Genomic DNA, 27,938 nt, shown 5'->3' on the forward strand with positions numbered 1-27,938 from the left:
GAGAAAATTAACAAAATCGATAAGCCCCTAGCAAAACTCACAAAGAAAGGGAGAGAGAAAACCCTAATAAACCGAATCAGCAATGAAAAGGGGGTCATTACAACAGAAACTACAGAAATTCAAAGGATCCTCAGGGAATACTTTGAAAAGCTTTATGCCACGGAACATCAAAACCTCGAGGAAATGGATAAATTCCTAGACTCCTACAGACTCCCAAGGCTGACCCAAGAAGACCTGGAATACCTGAACAGACCTATCACCATCAAGGAAATTGAAATGGTAATAAAAAGTCTCCCCAAGCACAAAAGCCCTGGCCCGGATGGATTCACCAGTGAATTCTTCCAAATCTTTAAAGAAGACTTACTCCCAATCCTCTTTAAGCTTTTCCATGAAATTGAAATATCAAATGCACTTCCGAACAGTTTCTATGAAGCAAATATCACACTGATACCAAAAGCAGACAGAGATAACACAAAGAAAGAGAACTACAGGCCGATATCCCTGATGAACACAGATGCAAAGATCCTCAACAAACTACTAGCAAATAGAATCCAACTATTCATCAAAAAGATCATACACCATGACCAAGTAGGATTCATCCCAGGGATGCAAGGATGGTTTAACATTTGGAAATCAATCAACATAATCCATCATATCAACAAAAGAAAAGATAAAAAGCATATGATCATATCAATAGATGCAGAGAAAGCATTTGACAAGATCCAGCACACCTTTATGATGAAAACCCTAGCCAAAATGGGTATAGAGGGGACTTTCCTCAGCAGAGTTAAAGCCATCTACCACAAGCCTACAGCAAGCATCATCCTCAATGGGGAAAAACTGAGAGCCTTCCCTCTAAGATCAGGGACAAGACAAGGATGCCCACTCTCTCCACTGCTGTTCAATATAGTACTGGAAGTACTTGCAATAGCGATTAGGCAGGAAAAAGATATTAAGGGCATTCAGGTAGGAAAGGAAGAAATCAAGCTCTCACTATTCACAGATGATATGATACTATACTTAGAGAACCCAAAAACCTCCACCAAAAACTCCTAGAAACAATAGACTTGTATAGTAAAGTTGCAGGCTATAAAATCAATACCAAAAAGTCCATGGCTTTCCTATACGCAAACAGTGAGAGAGAAGAAAGTGACATGAAAAAACAATCCCGTTCACAATTGTGCCCCAGAAAATGAAGTACCTAGGAATCAGTTTAACTAAGGAAGTAAAGGACTTGTACAAAGAAAACTACAAAACGCTACTTCAGGAAATAAAAGAGGACATGAGGAAATGGAAAGACATCCCCTGCTCATGGGTCAGGAGACTTAACATTGTCAAAATGGCAATACTACCGAAAGCACTGTATAAATTCAATACAATTCCTATAAGGATACCCATGACATTCTTCAAAGAAATGGAGCAAACACTCCTGAAATTTATATAGAACAATAAGCACCAATGAATAGCTAAAGCAATTCTTGGGGAAATGAAAATGGGAGGAATCAACCTCCCTAACTTCAAAGTTTACTACAAAGCGGTAATAATCAAAACAGCATGGTACTGGAACAAAGGCAGAACTGCAGACCAATGGAACAGAGTTGAATACACTGACATCTCCCCTCAATCATATGATCATCTAATCTTTGATAAAGGTGCAAGAAATGTGAAGTGGAGTAAGGAAAGCCTCTTTAACAAATTGTGCTGGCATCACTGGATGGCTACATGCAAAAAATGGGCTCAGAACTCTGCCTAACACCATGTACAAAGGTAAGATCAAAATGGATTAAAGACCTCAACATCAGACCAGAAACCATAAGGTACATTGAAGAAAAAGGTGGCAAAACCCTCCATGACATTGAGGCTAATGGTATTTTCAAAGATGACACGCCACTGGCTGAGCAAGTGAAAACAGAGATAGATAAATGGGACTATCTTAAACTAAGAAGCTTCAGTACCTCCAAAGAAACAGTGACCAAAATACAAAGACAGTCTACAGAATGGGAAAGAATATTCGCCGAATACACATCTGACAAGGGGTTGATATCAAGGATATACAAAATACTGGTTGAACTCCACAAGAAGAAAACATCCAACCCCATCAAAAAAATGGGGCAATGAAATGAACAGAAACTTTCTCAAAGAAGAAATCCGAATGGCAAAAAAGCACATGAGAAAATGCTCTACATCATTAATCATCAGGGAGATGCAGATCAAAACCACAATGAGATACCTTCTCACACCTCAGAGACTGGCCCACATTCAAAAGAACAAAAGCAACCGATGCTGGCGTGGATGTGGCGAGAAGGGGACACTCCTTCACTGTTGGTGGGAATGCCGACTGGTTCAGCCATTTTGGAAAACAGTATGGTCGTTCCTCAAAAAATTAGAAATTGAGCTCCCATTTGACCCAGCAATACCACTCCTGGGAATATATCCCAGAGAGGCAAAAATGCGTAGCCGAAGTGACATCTGCACTTGTTTGTTCATTGCAGCACTCTTTACAGTAGCCAGAAACATCTGAGTGCCCAAGAACAGATGACTGGTTAAAGAAACTTTGGTACATCTACACAATGGAGTACTATGTAGCTCTTAGAAAAGAGGAAGTCATGAACTTTACATACAAGTGGTACAATATGGAAAGTATCATGCTAAGCGAAATGAGTCAGAAAGAGAGGGATAGACATAAAAAGATTGCATTCATCTGGGGGATATAAAATAACAAAATATGAGATTAATACCCTAGAATAGCTGAGATCAACACCAGGAGGATTACTCCATAGCTTAGAGGCCAGCCGGGTATTCTAGGGGAAAGGACAGTTCAGATGGAGAAGGGAACACCAAATGGAGGGTGTTTGGAGGATCCTCCCAGGAGGGGAGATGCAGGTTGAAAGTAGACTGGACTGAACATATTTGCCATTCAATGCCTCTTTTGCTGATGACAACACCCAAAAGGAGAGAGAGAACAAAAGGGAATGCCCTGCCACAGTGGCAGGGGGGCGATGGGGGCATGGGGGGGATGGGGGGGAGGGATATTATCCTGGTGGTGGAAAATGGGCACTGGTGGAGGGATGGGTATTTGATCATGGTATGACCGAAATCCAAGCACAGAAATTTGTAAATCTACAACTGTACCTCATGGTGTTTCACTAATAATAAAAAAATTAGCATTTCTTCCATTTATTGATATAATAGATTGCTTTATCAAATTATAGTTGATTTACCCCAAGAGTAGCTTTCTTATTTTAAGGTACTACATTGAAGGAAAAGGAATTTGAAGAAATACAAAGTACAGGGATGAACACATGTTTAAAATAGAAGTTCAGAATGTCTGTTTATGGACATATGACACCAGCAAAACGAGGCTTTCACCATACAGTACAAAACTTAATTATAAATATGCAACATATTATTGGAAACCAGTGTATCTATTAATGAAATAACATATTTTAGCAAAAAGGGTTTTTTAAATTTTATTCTTTAAGTTTTAATAGCACTGTAGCACTGTCTTCCCATTGTTCATCAATTTGCTAGAGCGGACACTAGTAACATATCCATTGTGAGAATTGTTGTTACTGTTTTTGGCATATCGAATATGTCACAGGTAGTTTGCCAGGATTTGCCATGTGGGTGGAATACTCTTGGTAGCTTGCCAGGCTCTCCGAGAGGGGTGGAGGAATCAAACCCTGGTTGGCCACATGCAAGGCAAACGACCTACCCGCTATGCTATCTCTCCGGCCCAAGTTTTAATATATTCCTTTAAATTAATTTTCTTCTCCTATTTGTGTGTGTTAGAGAAAAGTTTGTCTGGAGACAATTGGTTAAGTGGTGAAAATGTTCACAGTGAAGAACCGAAGGGCAGGGCTGAGTGAGAACACAAAGGGTTGAGTACGTGTTTTGCATGTAGGTGGTCCAGGTTCAATCCTGAACACTCATAGTTCCCTGAGCACCAGCACTTCCAGGAGTGAGCCAAAGTACAGAACCAGGAGTAGCTTCAAGCGCTGCTGAAGATTGTCCAAATTATAAAGAGAATAAAGTAAAAATATCTTATTTCATTTTTATTTTATTTATTTATCCTAACAAAACTGCTAAGCATGCTCTTTTTCAGCCATTCTCAACTTTGATGGCCTTAACACAACCCTTGAAGAGTTTTAAACATACAGATTGCCCAGGTATAAATCAGGCTGGTTAAATTAAAATGTCTGAGCTAATAAAACAGTCAATATTTGAAGCCCCCATATGACTTCAGTGTGTGCAGCCAAATCAATATTTATTTTTTGAGCCAAACCTCAACATCCAGAAGAGATTTAGTTGTGCTACGAATCAATGGGTGGTAATTGTTCAGTCTTGATATCTTCTACGTCATTTAGCTAATGACCCTTTGTGTAGAAATGCAAAGATTTAAAACAACACAGTATATCTATATTTTGGAGGGATAATTTTTTTAGTCCTTGTCAGATAATCACTATAGAACCTACTTAGAAGATCTTTATATTAAATAAAAGTTTACAATTGAGTTCTCTAAGATCCTTTTACAGTATGTCATTTAATTTTTTATTTTAATATTCATCTCCTTTCAGAGTAGAATGATGGAGTACACAATTCAAAAGTGACCACTGTCTTTCTTTTCCCTTAGAAGAGATTATATTTCACTTTTATTATAAATTGGCTTATATGCACTGTGTTTTTCTAACAGATATTATAGCATTATTTATATTATTTCTATACTAAAAGATAGTATCAATAAGAATATAAACTAAAACTATAAATAGAAGTAAGTTAAATGTTATATTTTTAATTTAATGTGATATTCAAAATAGTGCAATGTTGAAGTATTGATTAATTAAGTAAATTACAACTATTATTTTTTCCAGTAATTCAATCTTTAGTAGTTTATATATTTTTTTAAATGTACAAATTGTTTTGACATTATACGTTCACTCTCTCACCTAACAATTTTCTTTTTTTAATCCTCCTCTGACTTATTAGTCTACATTCTGGATGGTTTTGTTGGGAAATTCTGAAGTGGGATTTCCGAATAATCCTCTTTCTGATCCATTATCTCTTCTGTTAGCAAACCACGACCTCGGGTTCTAGAAATTGAAAAACCTGGGCTAAATAGATTAAACCTGTTTTTAACTCTTGACAAGGATGGTAGATTTGCCAGAGTTTCTACTCATTCTTGAGTTCAAGCAAACTAGTTGAGGAACAGTAGACTTCAAATCACCTTTGAATTCTTCTGTAGAAAGCACAAATTATCTTCTGAGTAGATGACTCTATAAAATTGTTTTATATGGAAGTTTTGACATGACAACTCTGTGAAAGTTCTGTTAACATCTACAGAAGAAAATTACCATAGAGTTAATTTCAAGTTGCATCGGATGGTTCTGAAATCTGCACTTTCTGGAGCAGTGATGATATGAATCTGGTGGTGGAGTTGGTGTTGGAACATTGTATGCCAGAAACTCAGTCTGGAAAAACCTTATAAATCACACACAGTCCCTTAATAAAATAGATCAATAAGGACAGAAAAACCACTTCCAAGGAACTGACCTTAGTTTGCTATAGATTTGCTCATCACTCAACAATGTACTGGCTTGTATTAAAGTAGCTGGTTCTTATGGAAGTCAAATCTCCCTAATAGAGTCGCCAGACAATATTATAGAACACATAATGAATGCCAAAATTTCATTCAGTAACCTAGAGATCCTCACCCCAAAAGTCAAAGGTGTTTTTGGTAAGTCCTGAAATCCAGAGAGACACAGAGAAAATATTTCATAAAGTTCCACTGAAAGTGGGCTGGAGCAATAGCACAGCGGTAGGGCGTTTGCCTTGCATGAGGCTGACAAGCCCAGCCAGGTTTGATTCTTTGACAATTCCTCCGCCCCTCTAGGAGAGCATGTCAAGAAACCGAGTGTATCTCACCCTAATGGCAAAGCCTGACAAGCCACCCGTGAACTATTCGATATGCTAAACATAGTAACAACGAATCTCACAATGGAGACGTTACTGGGCCCGCTCGAGCAAATCGATGAACAACTGGAGGGCAGTGCTACAGTGCTACAGTCCAGTTAAAGTCATGATTAGAAAATTATGTATTTGTTTTCCTACATCTGTTACTTTTTAATGTTTTGTAGATTTTTTGCGTCTGTCTGCTAATACTTTTGGTCACTTGCTATCTCCCTTTTGAAAATCAATAAATAGCAGAAGAGTTCATTGATTTCAGAAACAAGTTTTCTGAAAATTGCACACATCACTGGGAAGTAAGACCAATTATATTTATGCCTGTCTTCGAAAACTCTTGAGCTTATTCGCCAACATAGTTTGGTGCATGCCTCAGGCAACCGCAAGTGAACATCCGAGCTTGCAAAGCAGTGCAGGGAAGCGACCAAGGAAGACCTCAAAGAAAGAAGAGCAGCAGTGCCGGTAGATGTGGCAGAAGTCAGGAAAAGCATTCACAATGCTTGCCTGTCCTTCACCAACTACATGACCAAGATGACTGCCCTTCAACATCCTGATGGATTTATCACTTCTTCCAGAAGAGTAATGGAGAAGATAATCCATGATTTCTACTCGGAACTCTTCAATAGCCATGCCCACCTGCCCACATATCAAATTCTGCAGGATGAATATGTTGTTCACAACGTTCTCCCTTTTGAAATCAAACACGCCATTTTGTCAGTAAAGAAGCGAACAGCGCCATTCCCAGACAAGGTCAGACCCAAACACCTGAAGATTCTGCCATTGGTACTTATCAATATAATCAATACACTGGCTTGGCTCTTCACACGCTACCTATCTAAATGCAAGGTTCTGTCTCAATGGAAAACCAGCAGAACTGTTCTACTGTACAAGAAGGGAGACATCCACGACATTGGCAAGTATCGCCTGATCTGCCTATTATCTGTCATCTACAAGCTGTTCACTTGAGTCATCCAGAATAGAATTGGTAGAACACTAGATGAAGGACAACCATGCGAGCAAGCTGGATTCTGCAAAGGATTCAGCACAATCGACCATATCCACACAATAACCAAGCTCTTTGAGGTTTCTCAGGAGTTCAGAATGCCGCACTGTCTATTGATTTAAAGAAGGACTTTGATTCTGTTGAGATGGAAGCGGTCATCGAGGCCCTAGCCAAACAGGGCGTTCAAAGTCAATACATCAGGATCCTTCATGAGCTGTATTGCAGATTCACTACCAGGATCTCACCATTCTACAGGGAGGTGATCACTGACGTCAAGAAAGGAGTTCAGCAGGTGATACCATTTCACTGAAACTCTTCAGTGCCACCCTCGATAACCTCATGCGATGACTGGAATGGGAAGGAATGGGAATGAAGATCAGTCGACAACTACACCACCTCCACTTTGCTGAGGACATCGTTCTAGTAACACCAAACATTAGCGAAGCGGCACAAATGCTGGCCGAATTCGACCATGAGTGTGGAAAGTCGGACTACAGCTGAATCTCACAAACACAATGTTTATGAGAAACAGTCTCGTTCCTGATGTTCCATTTGCTCTCAACGGGATGAACATCTCTGAATGCAACAGTTATATGTAACTAAGTCGAGAAGTCAACATGACAAATGACCAGGCACCTGAGTTGCGCAGGAGGAAGAGAGCAGCTTGGAACACCTTCAAGAGCATCGAAGAAATAGCTAAGAGGGCGAAGAACCTTTGGCTCCGGGCACATCTCTTTGATTCCACTGTTCTTCCTGCATTATCATATGCCTCAGAGACCTGGGCCCTATGGAAACAGGATAAGAATGCTCTTCGGATCTGCCAAAGAGGAATCAAAAGAGTTATGCTTGGAGGATCACACTTCACTCAAATGAAAGAATCTAGAGTTCCGCCCTCTGTCGATGGTTAAGAATCAGGGATGCAGTCTCACTTGCCAAGGCATCGAAAATCAGATGGGCTGGACACTTAACGAGATTTGGAGACATCCACTGGACTAGAGCCATTAGTGACTGGATTCCACAGGGCATCAAAAGATCATGTGGCCGCCCACCTATGAGATGGTCAGTCTTCTTCGTCAAGACCCTAAAGGATCAGTTTGAAGCTCTTCTTGTTCCTAGTAGGAGCAGATGCCACTGGGCTACACTAGCACGCGACAGGGACGAATGGAGTCTCACAATCGAGACATTACTGGTGTCTGCTTGAGCAAATCAATAAGTAACAGGATGTCAAGTGATCAAGTGACACACATCACTGTATATTCATCCAGTTGCTTTTCAGCAATAATTCATTATGATCCAGAACTGTAACACTGAGTTAGGATTAGAGTCATATGCTGCATTTATCTGTGCTGTACTAAACTTGCTTCTTATAATACTGGTTTTTTTTTCTTTTTGGGTCACACCCGGTGGTGCACAGGGATTACTCCTGGTTCTGCACTCAGGAGTTACGCCTGGCAGTGCTTAGGGGACCATATGGGGTGCTGGGAATCGAACCCGGGTCGGCCGCATGCAAGGTAAATGCCCTATGTGCTGTGCTATCTCTCCAGTCCCAACTATTTTTTTCAAAAAAATTCCTTTACTAAAGATGTCTCTATTAGAAATAATATTTAAATTCAATTTGAAATTTGACATCGTACTAATTTATCTGACCTTTCCTTCTTTCTTTCTTTCTTTCTTTCTTTCTTTCTTTCTTTCTTTTTTTCTTTCTTTCTTTCTTTCTTTCTTTCTTTCTTTCTTTCTTTCTTTCTTTCAGAATGTTTAAATAATTACCTGTGCATTTTGGGAACTTTAATTTAGACTATTAAAAAAAAAACAAGGAAAAGAACCTTTATTTATTGGGAGGGGGAGCACATGCTGTGATGCTCAGGGGTTGCTGCTGGCTCTTCACACAGAAATTACTCTTGGCAGTGCTAGAGGATTATATATGATGCTGGGGATCAAACCCGGGTTGACCACATTCAAGGCAATCACCCTACCCACTATATTATCTCTCTGGCTCTCTCACCCAACATTCTAATTTTTAAACTCATCCCACTTCAGAAATATATTTTCAAATAGCTTTTTTTCATTCCCTATCTTGTTTTTTCATGCACATTGCTCTAATTTTAAAGTCATATATTTTTTTCCTGTCCAAAACCCAGTTTCTCTGCAGCCCTCAGTTGCAGGTTGATATTTTGTATAGTTTATTTGAAGAACTGAGAAATCTGTTTCTTTTAATTTTTATATCACATTGTATCTTTGGTGTTTGACATAATTGAAAATTTAATTGTGAAGCATCACCCCATAGTGCAAAGTTAATTTTGTAACCCAGAATTTAAGTGCTATAGAAGTACCAATGAAATAAAGATAAATGAAAGATTTACATTTTTCCATTCCCATTTCAAGCACATACTAAAGCAGATATTTCTCTATGTAAAATCTAGTGCTTCTTTGAACTTAGAAGTTGTGCCAACTTCTGGATAAGAAAGGACGTGTTTTGGCAAGAAGAGGAGATGTGATGAGTTCCGGTGAATATTTCTAACTCCCCCTTAATGGAGACAGAAATGAAAGGAGGCAGCTGTTTATCATGCTTTATTGAGGTTGCAAGTTTCATCTCTTAAATGCTGAATTGAATAATTCAACACAGCATTGAGTATGTTTTCTGGAAAGTGATGAAAATACAAATAGGATTTTGGAGAAGGTTTATAATGCTTAGAAAAATTGCAGAGGAAAATTTTGTCTACCAATCTCCATCTACATAGATCTTTACTTATACAGATGTAGGTATTTAAATTATAAATGTCTGACGGTAATGTTATAGTTGTTCTGCCTCACCTAAACCATGGCTTTTTAATTCTTAATATGCATGCAAATCACTTGAGGCTCTTAATGAAAGCACAGATACTAATTGAGAAGTCTTGGGATAATGCCTAAGTTCTATATTTCCAATAAGCTCAAGGATGGTGCTGTCTAACTCCTGCTAACTCCTGAATAACAAGTTCTAACTCCTTGCTCTTACTGGCAGGAAGTATGTTCCCCTTGCATCCTACTAACCTGACAACACCCAATGCTAGACCTAGTTTGCTGCTGTACCATCTCAAGGTCACAGTATATGTGAATTTTACAAAATATGATTTCTTTAGATTCATTTACTTGAGAGTCCACACTGTAGTTGATACTTAGAAGTAGCTAATTAGTTTTGTCTAATTTTGTTGTTTTTTTTTTAACATCTATTGAGCATGGTCTGTGGGCAAGAGATTGAAACAAAGATAAGTGGAACCAGAATCATTATTATGATGTTAGCTTGTTTCACAATGAACTTGTAACTCAGTAACTTACAATATTATGGATGAATGTAAATGTCAAGATATTAGGCATTTTTAGAATAATATAAGGAGTTACATATTTTTTTCACATCAGCTGTGCAATAATGTTGCTGATAAAAAAAAAATACATGTCCCTTCCCTCTAAAAAAAAAAGGTGTGGAAATGAAAATCAGTAATTTCAGAGAGTTGGTAATAAATGAAATTTCAATGAAAAAATTATGAATCCTAATAACAAAGAGCTTAGGAACCCTAGAGCTACTGATATTTTACTTTTTTTTTGCAAAGTCTTAGTAATGCTCAGCAATTTATTAACCTATTCCCTGGTTCAACAATATGCCAGGTATTTTTCTTAGTCCTGATAAAATTATGCTGAATATATGAGGTCCTGAAAATTTAAACTTTACATAATATATCAAGAATGATAATGAATTTTATATGAATAAAATTATAAGAAATGATTGATGAATATTTTGAATAAGTTATGAATCTAGGACTAAGATTGTATCAGAGGATATGAGTAAATATGATACCTCACTTTTTTTTTTTGTCAAACCCAATAGTTCTCAGGGCTTATTCCTTGTTCTGTGCTGAGGGATTAATCCTAGTGGTGCTAGGAAAACCATATGTAGTATTGCCTAAGATCAAACACTGTTAACTAACTAGTTATCCATATACAAGATAAGTACACTAACCACTGTACCATCTCTTCAATCTGATACTATGCTTTCTAACCACTGAATATTACCTGTTCCATTGAAGGGAATTTCCTAAATTTTGTGGTGTTACCTTCCCCTCTTTGTTTAAATAGCTTAAATCTGATTTTCTCAGACAAGTAAAGTAAAGTAAAGGCCCTCCCGTTGATCATCGATTTGCTTGAGAGGGCCCAGTAACGTCTCCATTGGAGACTTTGTTGTTACTGTGTTTGGCATATCGAATACATCACGGGGAGCTTGCCAGGCTCTGCCGTGCGGGCGAGATACTCTCGGTAGCTTGCCGGGCTCTCCGAGAGGGGCGGAGGAATCGAACTCGGGTCGGCCATGTTGGCTGCGTGCAAGGCAAACGCCCTACCGCTGTGCTATGCTGGAGCGATTGCACAGTGGTAGGGCGTTTGCTTGCACGCAGCCAACATGGCCGACCCGAGTTCGATTCCTCCGCCCCTCTCGGAGAGCCCGGCAAGCTACCGAGAGTATCTCGCCCGCACGGCAGAGCCTGGCAAGCTCCCCGTGACGTATCCAATATGCCAAACACAGTAACAACAAAGTCTCCAATGGAGACGGTTACTGGGCCAGCTCGAGCAAATCGATGATCAATGGGAGGGCCTTTACTTACTTCTCAGACAAGTAAACCTTGATAAACCTTTTTCCTCTCTGTCATCATCAAATTGTACATTCATAGCTATATGCTTTGACATACAGCCTAAGAATTACACAGTTAATATTTTCTCCTATTTTGAACAACAGTTTTGAAGAGAAGGTAAAAGAATCACTAGTGTATAGCCTGCTGTATGTGGTATTGCATTAGGTATAATAATTGCCTAATTCAGGAATACGTATTTCATGTACAACAATACTATTCACTTAGATGATAATATCTAAGGTTTAAACTTGAAATTTCTTTTGTTGGTTTATATCAAGTTAACATAAATATCATATGTTAAAAAAGATCATAAATTCCTTCCTTCTTGTCTTTCACTTTGTTCTGTTCTTCCCTGATATGTTAGATAAGTGATTTGATGCATCATCTTAGTATTTCATTCTATTCTGAGCCCATATAATTTTTTGGTGGATGAATATTCTACTCATTCTTTTCCCCATGTACCTTTTCCTTAATTATTACTTACAACTCATAAAAAAGTGGAAATATAACACTAAGTTGTATATTTGACTACATGTGAATTAACATTCAAGTCAGTGTTTTAGAGTGTGAAGGTTTCTATACTTTCATCCCTTTAGCATGGTTCAGATAAAAAAAATTATAACAGAACTTTCTGCACACAAATACGCTTGACTCTTTTTCTGAAAAATTAATTCTATACATCAAAAACAGCCCAGACGCAGAGACTATAAAACCCATCAACGGCCAAGATGCAGAGACTATAAAACCCAGCTCCTGGAAGTGCGCGGCCGCGCGACATCTTATTATCTTTCCTTTGGAGGACCTGGCAGGCTACAAAAGTATCCTGCCCACCCAGCAGAGTCTGGCAAACTTCCCGTATTGTACTCAATATGCCAAATACCAGTAACAATGATGGGTCTCATCCTCCTAATCCTGAAAGAGCATAAAAAACTCAGGTATTTTTCTTTTTGCTTTATGATTTATTTTTCTTAAAAATGTCATTGAGATTTAGTTTTTTAATGTTTTCATCAAAATTGAAATATACAAGGAATTTTTTGATGTATCACGATCATGATCATCCTGTTGTTCGTCGATTATCTCGAGCAGGCACCAGTAACGTCCCCTTCTACCTAGGTATTTTATGTGAACTATACATAAACCTGAAAAATTAACAATATACATCCCAAAGATCTCTTCAACTCAGAAAAAATGTGGTAGTCATTGGAGGGAAATGTGAAGAGGAATGAAATAAATGGGTGCAAAGTGTCAATTTGATAACAGCAAAGAGAGTAGAGCTTTGGTGGTACGTTCATGGTAGTATATGCACAGTAACAAGGTATGAGGTATATTCCTGAAATGCATGTACTACTGTAACACTAATAGTAAATCAATAAAATAATACTAAAACTCAAGAAATATAAAAACATAATCCCTGAAATTAAATAAGAGATTAAAACCTATACTAATATAAAAACCTACACTAACAGTTTAAAAAAAAAATCAACAAAAATGGTCCAGGACAAAGGCCAAAGATACTCAGTCAACCAAGTCAAATGGTTCCATTCTTAGGGTCAGAAGCATGTTATTGCTCAGGTCTTGTAGTCCTAAAATCTATCAAATGGTACTGGAATAGGGTGGGGTTGTAGGGTGCCAAGGATAGAATTTGGGTCCACTGATACAGCTCAGAGGCTCCAGAATGTTATTTAAATTTATATTGCTTGAATTTAGCTTGTATACTGATGAAAAATAATGTATTTAGAACATATCATTAATTGTAAACAGTTGAATGATTAAGCTTTATTTCTATTCTGAATATACCAGTCTTCCCACGCTAAAATTAATTTACATGCCAATATCTTCTATTAGCTAAAGAAATTATGGCAGTGGAACTCTAATATTTGAGATAAAATACCTGTCCTCTTTGATATAAAGATAGGCACAGATATATTTCTCTACCTACCATTTAACAAATATTGAGTGCTGATTATGTTTCAGGGCCTATTATAGACTACTTTTCTCACAGAACTGTAAACTTCAGTGATTTCTTTATAAAATGCTTCAAAATCTGTAATAATTAGTTAGCAAATATTCTCTCCAAATTTCATTGCAAGTTTTTAAAGTAGGTAATATTCTAGTTCCCCAACTAGGAAGCAGACACTCAGAAAAATTACGGTGTCCATATACTAAATGTTCCTAAGTACGAGATGTTCTCTTGGATTGTTTTGAGACCAACTTTTTCTCTTCCCAAGATGCATACACAGAAAAATTTGGGAAAGCATAATTACTATGCTTGACATCAACCCTCTTTATTTCACTTTTCTTAGTTTGTTAAAATTTCTAAAATTTTAGCAATTTCTTTGCTACAATAACTACCACTGTCACCAATGTCTTCTTGAAGTCAAAGAGTTCTGTCCGTTTTTATGTATTATTATACTTAGCACGGGGGCAGGAGACTCTGCGCTGTTATTAAGACACCTTATTATCTCATTCTTACTTTGGACAAAATGGCAAACTACCGAATGTAACCTGCCCACACAGCAGAGTCTGGCAAACTCCCCGTGGTGTACCCAATATGCCAAATACCAGTAACAATGATGGGTCTCATTCTCCTAACCCTAGAAGAGCATTTAATATGGCACTTTTTAAAAAAAAATCTCAGGGCTAGAATGAAGGAGACGTTACTGGGGCCTGCTGGAGGCAATCGACGAACAACAAGATGGTCGTGATCGTGATACTTAGCACAATGCTGGTCACATGATAGTTGAAAAGAATGTTCCTGAAAATATTCCACCTACCACATTCACAATAATAATGCAAAGTTACAGTAAAGTCTGTAATGTTCATTTATTTCTGTTTAAAATTATATTTGATCTAAAATAATCTCTAAATTGTTAAAATAAAATTAAAAGTTTTTATTTTGGTGGAAATCATATTGTCAAAACTTTGAATTATGTACAATATTTGCAGATAGAAATTTTCTGTATTATCTCTAAAAGATTATACAATCATACTGAGATCATTAGACTATTTTCAGACATCGTAGCATCATTATCTGTCACTTGTTTTCTTCATTAGGCAATTTTTTGTTATACACTGAGATAGTTCTTAAACTATTAACCGCCAATCAGATACAATAGCAAGTCTATTAAGCAATTAAATTCAAACAAATCAAAAGAAAAAATGAAGTAAAGAAAGGAGGATAAAGGCACTATTAAATTAACCTATAATTTTTTTAAAAAAGAGGATAACCTCAGTCTTAACTAATTTCTTACACTTGTACTCATGAACTTTATTATTTTATGAATAAAACTAGTATAGTTTATGCTTCTGAAAGTTATTCAGTGTATAATTCTGTAATATTTTCCCCAACAACTAACATTCCTAGGGAAATAGAAGAATTATAGCTCCTTCACACAGTTAATGTTACATCTCTTTCTCGTTAATAAGACTGAGTCCACAATAACATTCTGGATCCTTAGCTGTTAGCAAGAGAAGCCAATTGCAACTGATATAAGCAGATAGGAAAAATATTTAAAGGACATTAGTTCATTAATAAATTAACCAGAAAGGATACCATACTGGGGATAGTTAATTATCAATAATGCTCAAAATTACATTGCAGAGCTTGCCTCAATATCAGTGTGGCTAACTACTTCCACATACACAACTATTCATTTATCATGGGATACAGGATGCTGCACCATTCAGTATTGCCACCATTGAATTCTATTATTTTCTTAGTCCTTATTTTCTTTCTAAATTCTTTTAAAAATTTTTTGGGTTACAGTACAATTAACAATGGCTACTCACGGGACATAATTCCAATACTACACCCATCACAAGTGTACCTGTGTCACTCCCCTATGAACCTCAGCTCAAAAAGTTCCCCCATTACATTGCCTTTGGGTCTTTTTTTCTGCTTTGCTGTGTATCTCTAAATCCCACATATGAAAGAGATTATTCTGTACCAGTCTCTTTTATTCTGACTTAGCTCAGCATGACAGTTCCATCCATGTTTCATCCAATTACACAATTTTGTTCTTTTAATTTTTAGAGATATGTAGAATTCTATTGTCTATATATACCACAACTTTTTTATCCTTTTATCTGTAGTTGAACATTTGGTTTGTTTCCATATCTTGGTTGTTGTACCATTTACTTAGCAATGAACATAAAAGTGCATATGTACTTTCTAATGAATGTTTTCTTGTTGGGGTTAGATTCCAAGAAGTAGTATTGCTGGATCATTTTTTTGTTCTATTCCTATTTTTGGACAAATTTCTATATTGCTTTCCATAGAGGCTTGTTCAACCAGATGACATTTCAACCAATGGTGGGTAAGAATTCCTTTAACACCACGACCGTGTCAACACTGGCTATTTCTAGATTTTTTGATATGCCTTTTTCGCAAAGCTTTGAGTTGGAATATCATTTATGATTCTTTTTCCTTGAGAGTGTTGTTGAGTGAAATAGTGTTTAGTACTTGAACTTTTTAACTAAAGAATTAATTTCCATTCACAATGCAATAAAATAGCAATAAATCCATCAGATATTAACAAATATTCAATGTATCTAGAATAGTGAATATATTGTCTACTGTAAGTAGTATGTTTATAAAATTTTCACACAGCATTTTGTTTTACTTCTTCATAGAAATTATCTACCTTTCTTGATAGATATTTTCTCTATGTGTTATAAGGCAAGCATTAGAAAACACTACTGTGAATAATACGGGGATTTTTGTTTTGTATTTTTTGTTGTTTTAAGGCCACACCTAGCTGTGCTCAGGGCTTACTCCTGGCTCTGCACTCATGGATCACTCTTAGTGTAATCAGTGGACCATGAGTGCTGGAAATGGAACCTGGCTCTGTCAAGTGCAAGGTAAACGCTGTATACCTGCTATAATATCACTCCAGTATCAATAATATTGTTTTTAAATTAAATTTTATATATAGTAAAAAATCATTGGCTTTCCTCTTCTTTTTTCTTTTTTGGGTCACAGGGGTTACTCCTGGCTCCTCTGCACTCAGAAGTTACTCCTGGTGGTGCTCAGGGGACCATATGGGATGCTGGGAATCGAACCCGGGTTGGCCGTGTACAAGGCAAACGCCAACCTGCTGTGCTATCTCTCCAGCCTCTGGCTTTTCTCTTTTGATTTAATATTAAGATGCAGTTTTTTAAAAAGTTCTTTGAGGTAAGAATAAAATTGCTACCAGAAAATAAATCTTGTCTATTTCTTTGAAATATTTTCGTGTCATGCATTTTATTTTCCAAATGGTAGCAACTTCAGATAAATACTTTGAAATAGCACTGTCACTGTCACTGACCTCCCGTTGTTCATCGATTTACTCGAGCGGACCCAGTAACGTCTCCATTGGAGACTTTGTTGTTACTGTGTTTGGCATATTGAATACATCACAGGTAGCTTGCCAGGCTCTGCCGTGCGGGCGAGATACTCTCGGTAGCTTTCCGGGCTCTCTGAGAGGGGCGGAGGAATCGAACTCGGGTTGGCCATGTTGACTGCGTGCAAGGCAAATGCCCTACCTCTGTGCTATCGCTCCAGCCCTTGAAATAGCACATTATTAGTATTTTTATCACATAATTGATATATTAATAATTCTTCTACTGCTTCACAATTAATCTAAACTGTGCTGTGGTATTTAATATTATTCAAGTTTGAGATTTATGGACACTTGTCCAGTTGACTAGGTAAATTTATTGAACTTTCACTTTAATCTGTTGCAAAATACTTAGGCAAATTTTTGGCACATACCTCATATTCATTGCATTCATAATCTATTCATCCTTGCATCTCTTTCAACATGCCACTTTCTCTTGCTTATAGCAATGTATTTTGTAATAGGTTTTCGATAGTTATTAGAATGTCTCAATTAAAATGATACCCTATATACTGTTGTTTTGACTTTTTTGAAAAAGTTTTCTTATTTATTTATTTGCGCATGCTTTTATATAAGAAATAGAGACTTTAACAGTAGAGGTAAGATTCAGGTCTTAGAGACTAAACTATTGAGATCTCTGATTGCTTGTCTATGAGATCCAATGAATGAATGAAAACAAACTAAGATTATTGGCAAAGATGATAATTGTTGAAGCTGGTGATGAGTTCAAAAGAACTCATCATAGTATATTCTTATATTTTATATATAATTTTTATGCGAGACACATGTCCTACCCTCTACTAGTGCTCTAGCTTCATATTTGATTTTTTGTAGTAGGAAAGCCTAATATATATTTGAAAAATTGTATCCCTAAAACATAATTATGTAATCAGCATCTTAAAAGATTTTTTGAAGCAGACAACAAAAATGTAATAAATAGAATAAATTTAGTTTTATTCTATTTAGTCTTATTAACATTTTAATACTTAAAAATATGAGATTCTGCTGCCTAATTTAGGAAAGATTGAGGAATTGTACTGTTGGTAAAGGATTTCCATGACTCTATTGGTAAATGTCTTCTCTTTTATCAATGTCCTCGTATAAAAACAATATTTCTCCTTGATTCTGTCACGGTCACGGTCCTCCCGTTGTTCATCGATTTCCTTGAGTGAGCCCAGTAACATCGCCATTGGAGACTTCGTTGTTACTGTGTTTGGCATATTGAATCCATCACGGATAGCTTGCCAGGCTCTGCCATGAGGGGCGAGATACTCTCAGCAGCTTGCTGGGCTCTCCGAGAGGGGCGGAGGAATCGAACTCAGGTCGGCCATGTTGGCTGTGTGCAACGCAAACGCCTTACCGCTGTGCTATCGCTCCAGCGATTGGGTAGGGCCTTTGCCTTGCACGGCTGACCCGACCCGAGTTCAATTCCTTGATTCTGTAAAATCAATAAAAGGTAAGGGTAAAGGCCCTCCCATTGATCATCGATTTGCTCGAGCGGGCCCAGTAACGTCTCCATTGGAGACTTTGTTGTTACTGTGTCTGGCATATCGAATACTCTCGGCAGCTTGCCGGGCTCTCCGAGAGGGGCGGAGGAATCGAACTCGGGTCGGCCATGTTGGCCGCTTGTAAGGCGAACGCCCTACCCGCTGTGCTATCGCTCCAGCCCATGTAAAATCAATAATTAACTGATAACCTCTCCTGATTTCCTGAGTGATCATTCAACCTCTTTCTCAAAGAATATATGTTCAAACATTTCTTCCAAAGAGAATAAAATAGTTTAAGGAAAATATGTTAGAACACTATAGTTAGAAAAATTTAATGTAGAAAGTTTAGATTATCTTTATTAAAGGGAGACCTGATGCATTTTCATAGCTGAATAATTCACAACATATCAAAGTTAGAAGTCACTCATATATATTGCTGGAACTGAAAAACTAAATGTGCTGTTTATATGTAATGGAATCTTATTCTCCTCCCAAAAGGGAAATATTTTCTACATTCTATATCATGCAAAAATATCGATGATTCATAAGGAAATTTTAGTAAAAGAAATGCCAGTCATCATAAAGAAATGATTTTTATGATTTCATTATCTGAGGTTATGAGAATAGTCAAATTTATAGAAAGTAAAGTTATTTCCAGTGATTGAGAAAAAAGGAAATGGAGAGTTATTGCTTAATTGTGCAGATATTAGTTTTGCAAAATGCGAACATTTTAGAGTTAACAATTTGGCTATGCTTAACCACCTTTGAACCATAAGGTACAAAATAATTGAAATGTTAAACTCATAGTTTGCAATTTTAAAAAATATCAGAACTCTAGATGTCTGCGCGACATCTTATTATCTCATTTCTACTTTGGACAAACTGGCAGGCTACCAAATGTAACCTGCCCACACAGCAGAGTCTGGCAAACTCCCCGTGGCGTACCCAATATGCCAAATACCAGTAACAATGATGGGTCTCATTCTCCTAACTCTGAAAGAGCCTAGAATATGGCACTTTTTAAAAAATCTCAGGGCTAGGACGAAGGAGACGTTACTGGGGCCTGCTCGAGGTAATCGACGAATAACAGGATGGTCGTGATTGTGATCAGAACACTAATGATAAAAACATAAGGTTTGTGGAACAGCAGTGAGGAATATGATAGTCTCCATATAATAATGAATTTTTGTCATGAAAATATTGGATGAATGTCTTTTTTTTGAGGAGGCAGGGGAAGGTGAATCTTCCTAGCTCTCTCAGCAGCTGACCCCTCAGGGAGTTGTTCTGTCTACTGGCTTAGCTATCAAAATAAAGAAGTGACTGAGGTCAGTTTAATAAGTTTCTGAATCAATGTACCATAATCAGAGGAAAATTTTCTTAACTGAAGAATCAGCTCAGAAAGCACGGAATATCGGACTATAAAACTGCATGGACAGTCTTGTGTTTATTATTAATCTCATTCAATATTACATTTTGCAGAAAACTTTTCTATGATTAGAAAAGTAGGTGGAGCTCTGAAACATGTTATTGACTCAGTCTCAAAATCCAGCAGCATTTTATAGAGATGCTTTGTCCTGTAATTTATCATCACCTCTCTGGAAGCTACCAGCATATTTATAGCTTGGTGATTCACTGTTCCCAGGCTCAGTTCTGGGTAGTCAGTTTATTCATTAGACTATGCCACACTATGGCAGATGAACTAAATCAATTTATTAATATAGAAAACAAAATGAGAGGAAGTAATCCCCAGAAAATCTTCAAGCAAAATCCTGGGCATTATGTGATCATAAAATAGCTACCCTGATGATTGAAAATTCATATATCAATAAGATATTGCATTATTTAGCTATAAGAAAAGAGAAGTCATAAAAGAACATCTATATGCATATGCATGGATGCATGAATCAATGAGGAATAAAAATATGTGGTGATTTTAATAAAATCACATAAATTTTTGTTTAAATGGACTTAATTTTTTAAAAATTAGCAAAATATATATTCAAGGTTTTTAATACTTAATCTTCACAAGTCAAAGAAAATATATAAAATGAATAACCTTTCATGTGAAACCTGTGAACTATTTACTGTGTTTAATAAACTTGTACAAGCTGATTTATAAAACACTGGCTGCCTAAGTAATGTTAAGTTGCTATTCTGAAGACTACAATGTATAAGAAGAGTAAATAAACCAGAATCCTGTCAACTTAGTCTAAATTTTCCTTAGAGCTCTTTAAAATAAAAATTATAGGTATCTAGTTCCCAATGCTAGATATTTTTCTTTCATTTATTTTGAGTTTGGGCTTAACACTGGTAGTTTTTCAGTTCCTCAGGCAAAACTAATAAGTAGAGAATGTGTATGTGTAAGTTTAACAAGATATCATGGGAAGATGGCTTCCACTGGGATTTCTAGAAGGTAGATAAAATTGTTTCAGTGGAGATAACAGAGCAGAAGGAATCACAGTTCCAGAGAGAGTTGGACAATTAGAGACCTTTTGCCCAAGGTTATCCCAGAGAAGTTTCCAGGCAGAAATGGAGGCATAGATAAGAGTTAAATAAAGAACATTTGTTTACCTGCATGCAGAGCAGAGTAGCCTTGCCACTACCTCCCTGAGAATAAAGAAGAATAAAACCTCCCCAAGAAAGCATGGCAGATGTTTTCTAAAGAATTTAGAAGGACTCATATTGGAGGATTGTTAGTACCTGAGGTACAAGAATGGAGCTTCAATTTTATTCTGCAGTTCCCAAACCCAAACAAAGGGGAGAAAATAATCAACATACAAAAAGCTGCATGTATGTGGAATAAATTATTCTTCATGCCAAGTAAACACTTGGTATTTACCATTAATTTTGGTATTTTAAGAATGGCTCAAGAGTCCAGCTATGTACCCAGGAAAGGATCATCTTTTGGGGCTGAAAAATTTTTCACATTGGATTATTCCAGTTGTGGTTGCATTGAAAGGAGAAGCCTATTGAGGAAGGTGGTTTCCAACATCACTAAGAAAACCATGACTCTTGTCGCAGTTGAACTTGGTCCTAATTCATAGCTATGAAGGAACAGCTTAAACCAGTCACAAAGCACACATTTTTAAAAATGCTAAATGAAGCAAGTGATATTGGAATAATTTATTTAGATAATAAACACTTTGGGTGGTAAAATATGTATTTTGTGTCTCTGGGGTTAATTAGAAGAGTAGGAGCAGGTTCATAAAAATAAAATAATGCCATGAGAAAAAGAACCTGGGCTCTAAGGAGAGGACCGACCTCAGCCTACAGCTGAAACACTTTTGTTCCTGATGCTGTAAAAGCTACAAAATGGAATGAGAAAGATGTGGGGGAAAGCCAGAAGAATCTGGGTTGGAAATTTTATATATAAAAAGCAGAGATTTTAATTTTTGAGACTCAAATGAATTTTCAGCAAAATCGCTGGCACTATTTAAAAGTATCACTAAAAACTTCTGTTTCTATACATCCCTGCATCTCCTATGTCATGGGAAAATCTTCATATGGTAGAAAATACTATCTTATACCCATGCCTTAAGACCCTGAATTCTTACACATATGACATAATCCATCATTTCCTCCTTGAGAAAAGTGGTTTATTTTTAAATCATCTTCCTGAATTCCCTTCTATTTTTCTATTTACTAGTTTGGGGATTTTGTCTTATGACTTGTTCTGTCATCAAAAACTAGAGTCACAACTGTCTTCACCAAATAGGATTTGCTTTCTTTAGAGACCAGCTATTCTTCAGTGACTTAATCCTTTCTCAGGACTTGTATACTATTTAGATGTTGATTCTCACTAGGTTGATGACCTGATAAAGCTTCAGAGCTTCATTCACAAATGTTCTACTTATATATTTTACTGATTTACATAAGGTTATATAAATATCTCAATCATAAAATTGTCAAAAGAAAGTTTTGATTCTTTCTTACCTAAATCCAGTTTCTTTACAGTTAGTCCCATCTGTCAAAAAAAAAAAAAATACCACAATCCCCGATTGTTTCACCTAAAATCTTAAAATTATCCCTGCTTTTGTTTTCCACAATAAGTAATTGTACTGCTCAATAAATTCATTCTGATGTCTGCATTCATTATAAAATCTATCTTCAATGCTTCCTCATCATACGAGTACCATTTAAAATCAGACCACCAGTATTATTTCCACACTCGCTTAAAGCCATTTCTCTAATCTTGTCTGTTATTGTGTATCTAAAATATATTCCCCAAATCAGCTAGAGTAATGTTTATTTTTAAATATTTAACCTTTGTATTCATTTAATATTGTCTTATAACACTTCAGAATTTCATAGATATAGCTTCACAATTCTCTATTTGTTAGGGTAATGTGTCAAAGTGTAAATTAGAATGTAACATGTTTCTACTTTATGCCTAAGTATTATTTCGCATTGCACTTAATATATACCAAATATACATAAATTTGGTCTTATAATTGGCTGTTGCCTTTCCCATATGTATGATAAACTTTGACCTTCCATTCATAGTTCAGCATGAAAGCCAGATTCATAAGTATTTGTGGGAATTGTGGATTATCAATGATTTTGTGAATTGGTTTCCTTCAAAGGAATTTACATTTATATTTTAATAATATTATTTTTCAATGTATCAAACTATCACAACATATGCCTTAAATATAAACAATTTTATTTTGTCAATTAGGCCTCCCTCAATAAAATTTGGAATAAATAATACATTAAACATTTAATAGCTCATTTTACGTTATTTTATTTATTTGGGGAGTTTTGATTCGCATTCGGCAGGTCTCAGGGCTTACTCCTATCTCTGTGCACAGAGATCACATCTGATAGTGCTTGGGCAACTCCATTCATAGATTGAAGCGCTGTTGGATGTGTGCAGGCAAACACCCTAGCCACAATACTATCACTCCACTCCTGAATCATTTATGTTAATGAAGTAAATTATCTTTCAGTAAAGCTATGTGCAAAGTTTTTAAATCTCATAATTCTGTTGGGCTGGAGTGATAGCGCAGCGGTATGGTGTTTGCCTTGTGTGCAGCTGGCCTGTTGGAGCCGGGTTCAATTCCTCCTCCCCTCTTGGAGAGCCGGGCAAGCTACTGAGAGTATCGCGCCCGCATGGCAAAGCCTGGAAAGCTCCCCGTGATGTACTCAATATGCCAAACACAGTAACAACAAGTCTCATGATGGAGATGTTACTGGGCCCACTCAAGCAAATCGATAAATAATGGGAGGACCGTGACCGTGACCATGACCCCTCTCGGAGAACCTGGCAAGCTATCAAGAGTATTTCACCTGCTCGGCAAAGCCTAGCAAGCCACCCGTGATGCAATCAATATGCCAAACACAGTAACAAGTCTCATGATGGAGACGTTACTGGGCCCCCTGGAGCAAATCGATAAACAACGGGAGGACAGTGCTACAGTGTTACAGTGCAGAATTCTGTTAGTAACACATATTATTGTTATGATTTTACCAAAAAATAAAGTTGGGAGAAAATGCATATAGTTAACATGCCTATGTGCACACACTTACCAAGGTAAATGCTTTATCTTGGTATACAGACCTTGATTGCTGATCATTATCTGTCTCCCACACCTCATCACATGCCACTTAACTTCTGTCTGATGTTCTATTTACAGTTAACTGAGCTCTTTCCAATTCTAAAATCTCTGTACCTAATATTTTCATTTCCGGTTCCCTCTTGTCATTTATATCACAACTTTTAAATCTTTGTTTTCTCCTAAGAAAAGCATTTCTGTTCAATTAATTCAAAACTATCCCCTAGTTATTACGTATGTATGAGTTCAGTTCTGTTTCAAAACATAGAATTTTCTAGTTTTTCTTTTTTCTGTTTTTGTATTGCATCCCTTCTTCACCCACTTCAGAATGAAGTGGGTGAAGGAATCATTAAACAGTGCTCAGGAATCATTAAACACCGTGCTCAGGAATCATTAAACAGTGCTCAGGAATCATTAAACACAGTGCTCAGGAATAATTAAACACAACAATGCTCAGGAATCATTAAACACAAATCCAGTGGTTTTCAAGGGTCTTGCCTTTCCAAGGATATAATTTAGGGTGTAATACATGCAAATCTGGTCTCTGCCACTTAAAATCACATCCCTGTGACAAATTGTATATATTTAAAATGGCTCTATATTTTCCACTGTTATGTTTTTGGTTTGGTTTGGTTTTGCTTTGCGTTCCCTTTTTCCCTATTAGAGACAGAGAAAATCTCTAAGAGTGTCCCTACAAATATCAAAATGTTTATTTTTTCCTGTTGTTTATCAAGAAGTGTAACAACCATGGTAGAGTGCTTGCGTTGCAGGAGGCCAAGACCAGATTGATCCCTGGCATCCCATATGGTCCCCTGAACCTGACAGGAGTGACCTCTGAGCGCAGAACCAGGAGTCTTGAGAACTGCTGGGTGTGACCCAAGTGCCCTCCTTAAAAAAAAATGGTCACAGCCAGTTCAGAACACTATAATAGAAATGCCACAAACTGGTGGTTTAGATAACAAACATTTCTCAAAATTCAGGAAGCTAGCAAGTTCAAGATGATGGAATGGGCAGGTCCAGTGTCCTACACCAATTTGTGATTCTAACATGATACTTCAGTGTTCTCATATGATAGAAGAGGCGAGGAAGCAATATGGGTTTCTATGAGAGGACTCTAATCTCATTCACGAGCTTCAACCTCATTAGAAATCATTCCCTAAAAGTCCATATACCCTATACACCCAAATACCATCAGATTGGGGCTTAGAGGTCAACCTATATTCTTTGGAGAACCACAGAAATCTGTTTTACAGTAAGGAGAAAACAGGAGGAGTCCAAACTCAGTGTTGAATAAATAGTTGAGTAAAATGATAGCCTCTGGCTTCTGATCTCTGTTCCTATTTCTCAAATATGCTAACTTGTTTTCATAATTGAATTTTCTATCTTGGAGAAACTGACTTAGATGTTCAGTTTATACCTTTGAGTTTTTCTTTCTTGTAAGATGTAACTTCTAGAGAGATAGCCCAGAGGACTAGAGCACTCGACTGGGAGAGGGACAGAGAGAGAGAGAGAGAGAGAGAGAGAGAGAGAGAGAGGGAGAGACAGACACAGACACAGACAGACAGACAGACAGACAGACAGACACAGAGATAGAATGGAAAAGAGGTGAATGAAAGTGCTGAATTTTATTACCTTTTTATTTCCTTTGAGATCAAAAAAAAATCTGCTCATAGTATCAATTTTCCAAAGTTGTATAGTTGTGTAGATAAAAATATTTACTCAAATGCCTACAGTATATCTAATTTTTTGTAATTATCAGTTTACACACAAAAAAGGATGAAAAAATTAATAAACCCCATGTTAGATTAGAATAGTTATATATATATATATATATAGATATATATACATATATATCTATATATATATCACTTTTGGGACATACCTGGTGGTGCTGAGAACTCTTTTCTGGCTTTATGCTAAGCGATCAATTCCTGGCAATGTTCAGTAGACCACATGAGTTTCTGGGGATTGAACTAGGGTTGGGCTGTGTACAAAGCAAGCGTCCTACCTGTTGTACTATCTCTCTAATTTTCTTCAACTGTAGCACTGTCCTCCCATTGTTCAACGATTTGCTTGAGTAGGTCTAGTAATATCTCCGTTGTGAGACTTGTTACTGTGTTTGGCATATCGATTACATCACTGGGGAACTTGCCAGGCTTTGCCTTTCTGGGGAGATACTCTTGGTAGCTTGCTGGGCTCTCCCAGAGGGGCGGAGGAATAGAACCCGCTCGGCCGGCCCTGTGGTTTTCAAGGCAAACACCCTACTGCTGTGCTATCGCAAATTACTGTAATTCATCTAACTTTACAATTTTCGTTTCAGTACAAACAAATATGGGAATAAAACAAATATTTTATATTAAATGTAATAAAAACTAAAAAATTAAGCTTAATTCAATCATATTCACTTTCCTTAAGATATCATTGCATTATTATTTTATAGTTTTTATTCCATCCTTGTTTTCTTCTTATTTTATATTTGGATTATGTACATACACAATGCACATAATTGCTCCCTGAGAGGAATTCAGATCCTAGGTCTAGCGCAGGGCTCTCTCTTCTGTGAGTAGCATCTTCATTAAACCACTGATTGCCTTTGGAACAAAATTTTCTCTTTTGTAAATCGAAACAGTAAAATAAGTGATCTCTGTTGTTTGCTCTGGCATTCAGATATAGATTTCTATAATATAATTACTATATTTTCAAGCAATGCCTAAGTTTTTTTGTATATTTATAATATATGTATTCGTCGATTGCCTCGAGCAGGCCCCAGTAACGTCTCCTTCATCCTAGCCCTGAGATTATATTCAAGGCTCTTTAGGAGAATGAGACCCATCATTGTTACTGGTATTTGGCATATTGGGTACGACACAGGGACTTTGCCAGACTCTGCCGTGTGGGCAGGTTACATTCGGGAGGCTGCCAGTTTGTCAAAGTAGGAATGAGATGTCATAATTACATGTCGTGCGGCCGCAAATGCGGCCGTGCGGTTCCAGGATCTGGTTTTTATAGTCTCTGAGTCTTGGCTGCTGATGGGATTACACGGCGCCAGGGGGCCAGTTTGTGGGTGTGACCCCCGCCTACTGGAATTTGGAGGATCTGGGTGGAGGATGCTCGACTCCAATCCGAGTAGGCTTGGAGATCTCGGCCCTGGAACCCACGTGGCTTTGTCCCTCTGCCGGTACCTTCAGGTGTGCGGAGAGTGGTCTCAGCATGGTGGTTTCTGGTCCTGGAGGTCGTCGGCTGCCGGAGACCTGGTTGGGGCGGGGAGGAAATTCATATTATTTATATGAATTTATATAAATTCATTTTATATAAAATTTATGTAAATTCATTTTATATAAAATTCATATTATTTATATGAAATATAATGCACGAGTGAGGGTTTCTGTCTCAGGAGCTTAAAAAAAAAGATAGGTTTTAAGTTTAAAATTGGTAAAAAAATTGTTGTTGTTGGACCAAAGCTGGTGGTATTCAGGGCTTCCTCCTGGCTCTGCACTCAAGGATCACTCCTAGAGGACTGGGGGCCATGGCAGGGGCACCATTTGGGATGAATAGGATGAACCTCAGTCATCCACACAAAAAGGTGAGTGCCCTTCCTGCTGTGCTATGACCCTGACCATTAAAGCAGGTAAAAACTTTTATTGGTTGTACAGTGGGGAGTATTTTTTTCTCATTTCCTTTTATTTTTTTTATAGCATATGCGAGTGATATGTTATATCTGGAGCTGGAGTGATAGCACAGCGAGTAGGGCATTTGCCTTGCACACAGCCAACCCAGTTTCGATTCTTCCATCCCTCTCAGAGAGCCCGGTAAGCTACTGAGAGTATCTCGCCAGCACAGCAGAGCCTGGCAAGCTCCCCGTGGCATATTCAGTATGACAAAAACAGTAACAAGTC

This window comes from Sorex fumeus, unplaced genomic scaffold, assembly GCF_029834395.1.
Source record: "Sorex fumeus unplaced genomic scaffold, SorFum_2.1 ptg000061l, whole genome shotgun sequence".
NCBI lineage: Eukaryota > Metazoa > Chordata > Mammalia > Eulipotyphla > Soricidae > Sorex > Sorex fumeus.